Raw genomic sequence first — 10410 nt, forward strand, 5'->3', positions numbered from 1 at the left:
TAGTCCACCAACTGCTGTGGTCATCAGAATTCCACCACACAGCGAGTTTTCCCTCCTTGTCCTAATGAAACTACTAAATTAAACTTTGTCCTTTAATAGTTAATTACAATAATACAACCCTACGACCAAAATGGACGCGTCTGCGACTTTTTATCATGAGGATGCGTGGTCTTTCTTTCCTAGGTCTTTCATGTGTCTGACAGAATCCTGGCACCAGCCAGAGGTTTACTCTGCCCTTAATGAAGCCTGCCCACGGTAGGAGGCAGCCCGCAGCACTGGCCGCGGTGGTGGCCTAGCTGTCATCCACCGAGAGGACCTGGAGTTGTCCCCCACAACTTCCAATGCAAGACACTTGAATGCAAGTGTCTTGCATTCAAATGTAAACCCCCTCATCATGATTGTGGTCCTCATCTACCGGCCCAACTCTGCTTTCATGCCGGAAATGTCTGATCTCCTCACTCCAAACACTCCAAAAAATATTCAGACTTATAAAACCCTGCATACGCACACCTCTAAGTAATCTTTGCTTTATAAATCACAGAGTGCCTAAAAGTGTGCGCAGCTGAATCAGCTTCACGTTCCGCCCTGTACACGCCCCTTTTTAACCATAAATGGTCAATGCAAACGACCTCATGAATGCGATCTGCATATAAAACAGACTCAGATGGAAGTATTGTGTCTTGTCGGAAAGAATGGCAGGAGGACTGAGAAAAGCAAAAAAGCGAAGTTTCACGGAGGTTGAAGTGGAGACACTTGTGGGTGAGGTGGAGGCCCGAAAAGTAGTTTTGTTCGGCCGTCGCGGAATTGGGATCGCCAACAACAAAAAGCAGAGTGAGCATAGCAACATGTTGCTGCAGCAGTGAACCCTGTCAGTGGCACGGAGCGCACAGTCCCAGAAATAAAAAAGAAGTGGTCTGGCATAAAGGTAGGCCTACATATTTTATGTACCAATAAATCCTTAAGGTCACGGAAGACCCTTTCCCCCCGAATCCTGCCATTCGCATGGTCCTCCAGCAGTGCCAGCAGTGCCATGGTGCAGCATTACGCGCGGCACGGGGCTCACAGCTGTATTTATAGGATGTGACGTCATCCGTCATCCGTCATCTCGTCTCTGTAAACAATGGATGGTGTGCAACATTTATTATGAAGTCATTATATAGACTCTCTCTCAGCACCCCCCCCCCCCCCCCCCCTTGGACTGACTTCCCGCGTCCCTTACCCCCTATGTTTTATTCGATACATTTCGACAATGTTACCCTTTTTTTTGGTTTTTCATGACGACAGATAAAAAACGAAAGTGTTACCCTTTACGTTTCATTTGATAAAAACGACAGTGTTACCCCTTATGTTTCTTTCCCATGATGACTGATGAAAAACAACAGTGTTACCCCTCATATTTTATTTGAAAAAGACAACAGTGTTACCCCTTATATATTTTTTCATGACGACCAATAAAAAACAACAGTGTTACCCCTTATGTTTTTTTTCATGACGACCAGTAAAAACGACAGTGTTACCCCTTATGTTTTTTTTCATGACGACCAATAAAAAACAACAGTGTTACCCCTTATGTTTTTTTTCATGACGACCAACAAAATGACGACCGTTAAAAAGCAACCCGGCCCTTATGTTTTTTTTCATGACGACCAATAAAAAGCAACAGTGTTACCCCTTATGTTTTTTTTCATGGCGACCAAAAAAAACCACAGTGTTACCCCTTATGTTTTTTTTCATGACGACCAATTAAAAACGACAGTGTTACCCCTTATGTTTTTTTTCATCACGACCAATAAAAAACAACAGTGTTACCCCTTATGTTTTTTTTCATGACGACCAATAAAAAGCAACAGTGTTACCCCTTGTTTTTTTTCATGACGACCAATAAAAAGCAACCCGGCCCTTATGTTTTTATTTCATGACGACCAATAAAAAGCAACAGTGTTACCCCATATGTTTTTTTTCATGACGACCAATAAAAAACAACAGTGTTACCCCTTATGTTTTTATTCATGACGACCAATAAAAACGACAGTGTTACCCCATATGTTTTTTTTAATGACGACCAATAAAAAACAACAGTGTTACCCCTTATGTTTTTTTTCATGACGACCAATAAAAAGCAACAGTGTTACCCCTTATGTTTTTTTACATGACGACCAATAAAAAACAACAGTGTTACCCCTTATGTTTTTTTTCATGACGACCAATTAAAAACGACAGTGTTACCCCTTATGTTTTTTTTCATGACGACCAATAAAAAACAACAGTGTTACCCCTTATGTTTTTTTTCATGACGACCAATAAAAAACGACAGTGTTACCCCTTATGTTTTTTTTCATGACGACCAATAAAAAGGAACAGTGTTACCCCTTGTTTTTTTTCATGGCGACCAATAAAATGACGACCAATAAAAAGCAACCCGGCCCTTATGTTTTTATTTCATGACGAGTCGTCATGAATAAAAAGCAACAGTGTTACCCCTTATGTTTTTTTTCATGACGACCAATAAAATGACGACCAATAAAAAGCAACCTGGCCCTTATGTTTTTTTTCATGACGACCAAAGAAAAAGCAACAGTGTTACCCCTTATGTTTTTTTTCGTGACGACCAATAAAAAACAACAGTGTTACCCCTTATGTTTTTTTTCATGACAACCAATAAAAAACGACAGTGTTACCCCTTAAGTTTTTTTTCATGACGACCAATAAAAAACGACTGAGTTACCCCTCATGTTTTTTCATGACGACCAATAAAAAACAACATTGTTACCCCTTATGTTTTTTTTCACGACGACCAATAAAAAACAACAGTGTTACCCCTTATGTTTTTTTTCATGACGACCAATAAAAAACAACAGTGTTACCCCTTATGTTTTTTTCATGACGACCAATAAAAAACGACAGTGTTACCCCTTATGTTTTTTTTCATGACGACCAATAAAAAATTACAGTGTTACCCCTTATGGTTTTTTACATGACGACCAATAAAAAACGACAGTGTTACCCCTTATGTTTTTTTTCATGATGACCAATTAAAAACGACAGTCTTACCCCTTATGTTTTTTTTCATGACGACCAATAAAAAACAGTGTTACCCCTTATGTTTTTTTTCATGGTGACCAATAAAAAACAACAGTTCCCCCTCATGTTTTTTCCATGTTGACCAATAATAAAGAGACAGTGACACTTTCGACGTTTTTGCAGGGATCTGAACCTGAGCTGTTTAGAGTGTTAACCTCCGAACTTATCAATGCACCATCAAGACACCGAACAAAATCATCACAATGGATATACTTGACTTTATAATTCGCATGAAAAAGAAATAGAATTCTTCCATCAGATGACATCAACCGGACTTGAACCCCAGTCTCCAGGGGGTTAGCTCACTGCTCTCTCCACTTCCCACTGAGATTTGTAATTTAATTATGTCTGAGGTTATATATGATACATTTTAATATAAATGACATTCAAATGTATGTGTGTATTTCTATTATTTCCCATATGTTTTTTTCATGACGACCAATAAAAAACGACAGTGTTACTCCTTTTTTTTATTTGAGACAACAGTGTTACCCTTTATGTTTTTTTTCATGACGACCAATAAAAAACGACAGTGTTACCCCTTATGTTTTTTTTCATGACGACCAATAAAAAACAACAGTGTTACCCCTTATGTTTTTTTTCATGACGACCAATAAAAAACAACAGTGTTACCCCTTATGTTTTTTTTCATGACGACCAATAAAAAGCAACCTGGCCCTTATGTTTTTTTTCATGACGACCAATAAAAAGCAACAGTGTTACCCCTTATGTTTTTTTTCATGACGACCAATAAAAAACAACAGTGTTACCCCTTATGTTCTTTTTCATGACGACCAATAAAAAGCAACAGTGTTACCCCTTATGTTTTTTTACATGACGACCAATAAAAAACGACAGTGTTACCCCTTATGTTTTTTTTCATGACGACCAATTAAAAACGACAGTGTTACCCCTTATGTTTTTTTTCATGACGACCAATAAAAAACGACAGTGTTACCCCTTATGTTTTTTTTCATGACGACCAATAAAAAGGAACAGTGTCATCCCTTGTTTTTTTTCATGACGACCAATAAAATGACGACCAATAAAAAGCAACCCGGCCCCTATGTTTTTATTTCATGACGACCAATAAAAAGCAACAGTGTTACCCCTTATGTTTTTTTTCATGACGACCAATAAAAAACGACAGTGTTACCCCTTATGTTCTTTTTCATGACGACCAATAAAAAGCAACAGTGTTACCCCTTATGTTTTTTTACATGACGACCAATAAAAAACGACAGTGTTACCCCTTATGTTTTTTTTCATGACGACCAATAAAAAACGACAGTGTTACCCCTTATGTTTTTTTTCATGATGACCAATTAAAAACGACAGTCTTACCCCTTATGTTTTTTTTCATGACGACCAATAAAAAACAGTGTTACCCCTTATGTTTTTTTTCATGGTGACCAATAAAAAACAACAGTTCCCCCTCATGTTTTTTCCATGTTGACCAATAATAAAGAGACAGTGACACTTTCGACGTTTTTGCAGGGATCTGAACCTGAGCTGTTTAGAGTGTTAACCTCCGAACTTATCAATGCACCATCAAGACACCGAACAAAATCATCACAATGGATATACTTGACTTTATAATTCGCATGAAAAAGAAATAGAATTCTTCCATCAGATGACATCAACCGGACTTGAACCCCAGTCTCCAGGGGGTTAGCTCACTGCTCTCTCCACTTCCCACTGAGATTTGTAATTTAATTATGTCTGAGGTTATATATGATACATTTTAATATAAATGACATTCAAATGTATGTGTGTATTTCTATTATTTCCCATATGTTTTTTTCATGACGACCAATAAAAAACGACAGTGTTACTCCTTTTTTTTATTTGAGACAACAGTGTTACCCTTTATGTTTTTTTTCATGACGACCAATAAAAAACGACAGTGTTACCCCTTATGTTTTTTTTCATGACGACCAATAAAAAACAACAGTGTTACCCCTTATGTTTTTTTTCATGACGACCAATAAAAAACAACAGTGTTACCCCTTATGTTTTTTTTCATGACGACCAATAAAAAGCAACCTGGCCCTTATGTTTTTTTTCATGACGACCAATAAAAAGCAACAGTGTTACCCCTTATGTTTTTTTTCATGACGACCAATAAAAAACAACAGTGTTACCCCTTATGTTCTTTTTCATGACGACCAATAAAAAGCAACAGTGTTACCCCTTATGTTTTTTTACATGACGACCAATAAAAAACGACAGTGTTACCCCTTATGTTTTTTTTCATGACGACCAATTAAAAACGACAGTGTTACCCCTTATGTTTTTTTTCATGACGACCAATAAAAAACGACAGTGTTACCCCTTATGTTTTTTTTCATGACGACCAATAAAAAGGAACAGTGTCATCCCTTGTTTTTTTTCATGACGACCAATAAAATGACGACCAATAAAAAGCAACCCGGCCCCTATGTTTTTATTTCATGACGACCAATAAAAAGCAACAGTGTTACCCCTTATGTTTTTTTTCATGACGACCAATAAAAAACGACAGTGTTACCCCTTATGTTCTTTTTCATGACGACCAATAAAAAGCAACAGTGTTACCCCTTATGTTTTTTTACATGACGACCAATAAAAAACGACAGTGTTACCCCTTATGTTTTTTTTCATGACGACCAATTAAAAACGACAGTGTTACCCCTTATGTTTTTTTTCATGACGACCAATAAAAAACAACAGTGTTACCCCTTATGTTTTTTTTCATGACGACCAATAAAAAACAACAGTGTTACCCCTTATGTTTTTTTTCACGACGACCAATAAAAAACAACAGTGTTACCCCTTATATTTTTTTTCATGACGACCAATAAAATGACGCCCAATAAAAAGCAACCTGGCCCTTATGTTTTTTTTCATGACGACCAATAAAAAGCAACAGTGTTACCCCTTATGTTTTTTTTCATGACGACCAATAAAAAACAACAGTGTTACCCCTTATGTTCTTTTTCATGACGACCAATAAAAAGCAACAGTGTTACCCCTTATGTTTTTTTACATGACGACCAATAAAAAACGACAGTGTTACCCCTTATGTTTTTTTTCATGACGACCAATAAAAAACGACAGTGTTACCCCTTATGTTTTTTTTCATGAAGACCAATAAAAAACGACAGTGTTACCCCTTATGTTTTTTTTCATGACGACCAATAAAAAGGAACAGTGTCATCCCTTGTTTTTTTTCATGACGACCAATAAAATGACGACCAATAAAAAGCAACCCGGCCCCTATGTTTTTATTTCATGACGACCAATAAAAAGCAACAGTGTTACCCCTTATGTTTTTTTTCATGACGACCAATAAAAAACGACAGTGTTACCCCTTATGTTCTTTTTCATGAAGACCAATAAAAAGCAACAGTGTTACCCCTTATGTTTTTTTACATGACGACCAATAAAAAACGACAGTGTTACCCCTTATGTTTTTTTTCATGACGACCAATTAAAAACGACAGTGTTACCCCTTATGTTTTTTTTCATGACGACCAATAAAAAACAACAGTGTTACCCCTTATGTTTTTTTTCATGACGACCAATAAAAAACAACAGTGTTACCCCTTATGTTTTTTTTCACGACGACCAATAAAAAACAACAGTGTTACCCCTTATGTTTTTTTTCATGACGACCAATAAAAAGCAACAGTGTTACCCCTTATGTTTTTTTTCATGACGACCAATAAAAAACGACAGTGTTACCCCTTATGTTTTTCTTCATGACGACCAATTAAAAACGACAGTTTTACCCCTTATGTTTTTTTACATGACGACCAATAAAAAACGACAGTGTTACCCCTTATGTTTTTTTTCATGACGACCAATTAAAAACGACAGTGTTACCCCTTATGTTTTTTTTCATGACGACCAATAAAAAACGACAGTGTTACCCCTTATGTTTTTTTTCATGAAGACCAATAAAAAACGACAGTGTTACCCCTTATGTTTTTTTTCATGATGACCAATAAAAAGGAACAGTGTCATCCCTTGTTTTTTTTCATGACGACCAATAAAATGACGACCAATAAAAAGCAACCCGGCCCCTATGTTTTTATTTCATGACGACCAATAAAAAGCAACAGTGTTACCCCTTATGTTTTTTTTCATGACGACCAATAAAAACGACAGTGTTACCCCTTATGTTTTTTTTCATGACGACCAAAGAAAAAGCAACAGTGTTACCCCTTATGTTTTTTTTCATGACGACCAATAAAAAACGACAGTGTTACCCCTTATGTTTTTTTTCATGAAGACCAATAAAAAACGACAGTGTTACCCCTTATGTTTTTTTTCATGACGACCAATAAAAAGGAACAGTGTTATCCCTTGTTTTTTTTCATGACGACCAATAAAATGACGACCAATAAAAAGCAACCCGGCCCCTATGTTTTTATTTCATGACGACCAATAAAAAGCAACAGTGTTACCCCTTATGTTTTTTTACATGACGACCAATAAAAAACGACAGTGTTACCCCTTATGTTTTTTTTCATGACGACCAATTAAAAACGACAGTGTTACCCCTTATGTTTTTTTTCATGACGACCAATAAAAAACAACAGTGTTACCCCTTATGTTTTTTTTCATGACGACCAATAAAAAACAACAGTGTTACCCCTTATGTTTTTTTTCACGACGACCAATAAAAAACAACAGTGTTACCCCTTATATTTTTTTTCATGACGACCAATAAAATGACGCCCAATAAAAAGCAACCTGGCCCTTATGTTTTTTTTCATGACGACCAATAAAAAGCAACAGTGTTACCCCTTATGTTTTTTTTCATGACGACCAATAAAAAACAACAGTGTTACCCCTTATGTTCTTTTTCATGACGACCAATAAAAAGCAACAGTGTTACCCCTTATGTTTTTTTACATGACGACCAATAAAAAACGACAGTGTTACCCCTTATGTTTTTTTTCATGACGACCAATTAAAAACGACAGTGTTACCCCTTATGTTTTTTTTCATGACGACCAATAAAAAACGACAGTGTTACCCCTTATGTTTTTTTTCATGAAGACCAATAAAAAACGACAGTGTTACCCCTTATGTTTTTTTTCATGACGACCAATAAAAAGGAACAGTGTCATCCCTTGTTTTTTTTCATGACGACCAATAAAATGACGACCAATAAAAAGCAACCCGGCCCCTATGTTTTTATTTCATGACGACCAATAAAAAGCAACAGTGTTACCCCTTATGTTTTTTTTCATGACGACCAATAAAAAACGACAGTGTTACCCCTTATGTTCTTTTTCATGAAGACCAATAAAAAGCAACAGTGTTACCCCTTATGTTTTTTTACATGACGACCAATAAAAAACGACAGTGTTACCCCTTATGTTTTTTTTCATGACGACCAATTAAAAACGACAGTGTTACCCCTTATGTTTTTTTTCATGACGACCAATAAAAAACAACAGTGTTACCCCTTATGTTTTTTTTCATGACGACCAATAAAAAACAACAGTGTTACCCCTTATGTTTTTTTTCACGACGACCAATAAAAAACAACAGTGTTACCCCTTATATTTTTTTTCATGACGACCAATAAAATGACGCCCAATAAAAAGCAACCTGGCCCTTATGTTTTTTTTCATGACGACCAATAAAAAGCAACAGTGTTACCCCTTATGTTTTTTTTCATGACGACCAATAAAAAACGACAGTGTTACCCCTTATGTTTTTCTTCATGACGACCAATTAAAAACGACAGTTTTACCCCTTATGTTTTTTTACATGACGACCAATAAAAAACGACAGTGTTACCCCTTATGTTTTTTTTCATGACGACCAATTAAAAACGACAGTGTTACCCCTTATGTTTTTTTTCATGACGACCAATAAAAAACGACAGTGTTACCCCTTATGTTTTTTTTCATGAAGACCAATAAAAAACGACAGTGTTACCCCTTATGTTTTTTTTCATGATGACCAATAAAAAGGAACAGTGTCATCCCTTGTTTTTTTTCATGACGACCAATAAAATGACGACCAATAAAAAGCAACCCGGCCCCTATGTTTTTATTTCATGACGACCAATAAAAAGCAACAGTGTTACCCCTTATGTTTTTTTTCATGACGACCAATAAAAACGACAGTGTTACCCCTTATGTTTTTTTTCATGACGACCAAAGAAAAAGCAACAGTGTTACCCCTTATGTTTTTTTTCATGACGACCAATAAAAAACGACAGTGTTACCCCTTATGTTTTTTTTCATGACGACCAATAAAAAGGAACAGTGTCATCCCTTGTTTTTTTTCATGACGACCAATAAAATGACGACCAATAAAAAGCAACCCGGCCCCTATGTTTTTATTTCATGACGACCAATAAAAAGCAACAGTGTTACCCCTTATGTTTTTTTTCATGACGACCAATAAAAACGACAGTGTTACCCCTTATGTTTTTTTTCATGACGACCAAAGAAAAAGCAACAGTGTTACCCCTTATGTTTTTTTTCATGACGACCAATAAAAAACGACAGTGTTACCCCTTATGTTTTTTTTCATGAAGACCAATAAAAAACGACAGTGTTACCCCTTATGTTTTTTTTCATGACGACCAATAAAAAGGAACAGTGTTATCCCTTGTTTTTTTTCATGACGACCAATAAAATGACGACCAATAAAAAGCAACCCGGCCCCTATGTTTTTATTTCATGACGACCAATAAAAAGCAACAGTGTTACCCCTTATGTTTTTTTTCATGACGACCAATAAAAACGACAGTGTTACCCCTTATGTTTTTTTTCATGACGACCAAAGAAAAAGCAACAGTGTTACCCCTTATGTTTTTTTTCATGACGACCAATAAAAAACGAGTGTTACCCCTTAAGTTTTTTTTCATGACGACCAATAAAAAACGACAGTGTTACCCCTTAAGTTTTTTTTCATGACGACCAATAAAAAACAACATTGTTACCCCTTATGTTTTTTTTCATGACGACCAGTAAAAAACAACAGTGTTACCCCTTATGTTTTTTTTCATGACGACCACTAAAAAAAACGACAGTGTTACCCCTTATGTTTTTTTTCATGACGACCAATAAAAAACAACAGTGTTACACCTTATGTTTTTTTTCATGACGACCAATAAAAAACAACAGTGTTACCCCTTATGTTTTTTTTCATGACGACCAATAAAAAACGACAGTGTTACCCCTTGTTTTTTTTCATGACGACCAATAAAAAACAACAGTGTTACCCTTATGTTTTTTTTCATGACGACCAATAAAAAACAACAGTGTTACCCCTTATGTTTTTTTTCATGACGACCAATAAAAAACAACAGTGTTA

This window comes from Gadus macrocephalus, chromosome 2 (genome assembly GCF_031168955.1).
Source record: "Gadus macrocephalus chromosome 2, ASM3116895v1".
NCBI classification, from domain to species: Eukaryota; Metazoa; Chordata; class Actinopteri; order Gadiformes; family Gadidae; genus Gadus; species Gadus macrocephalus.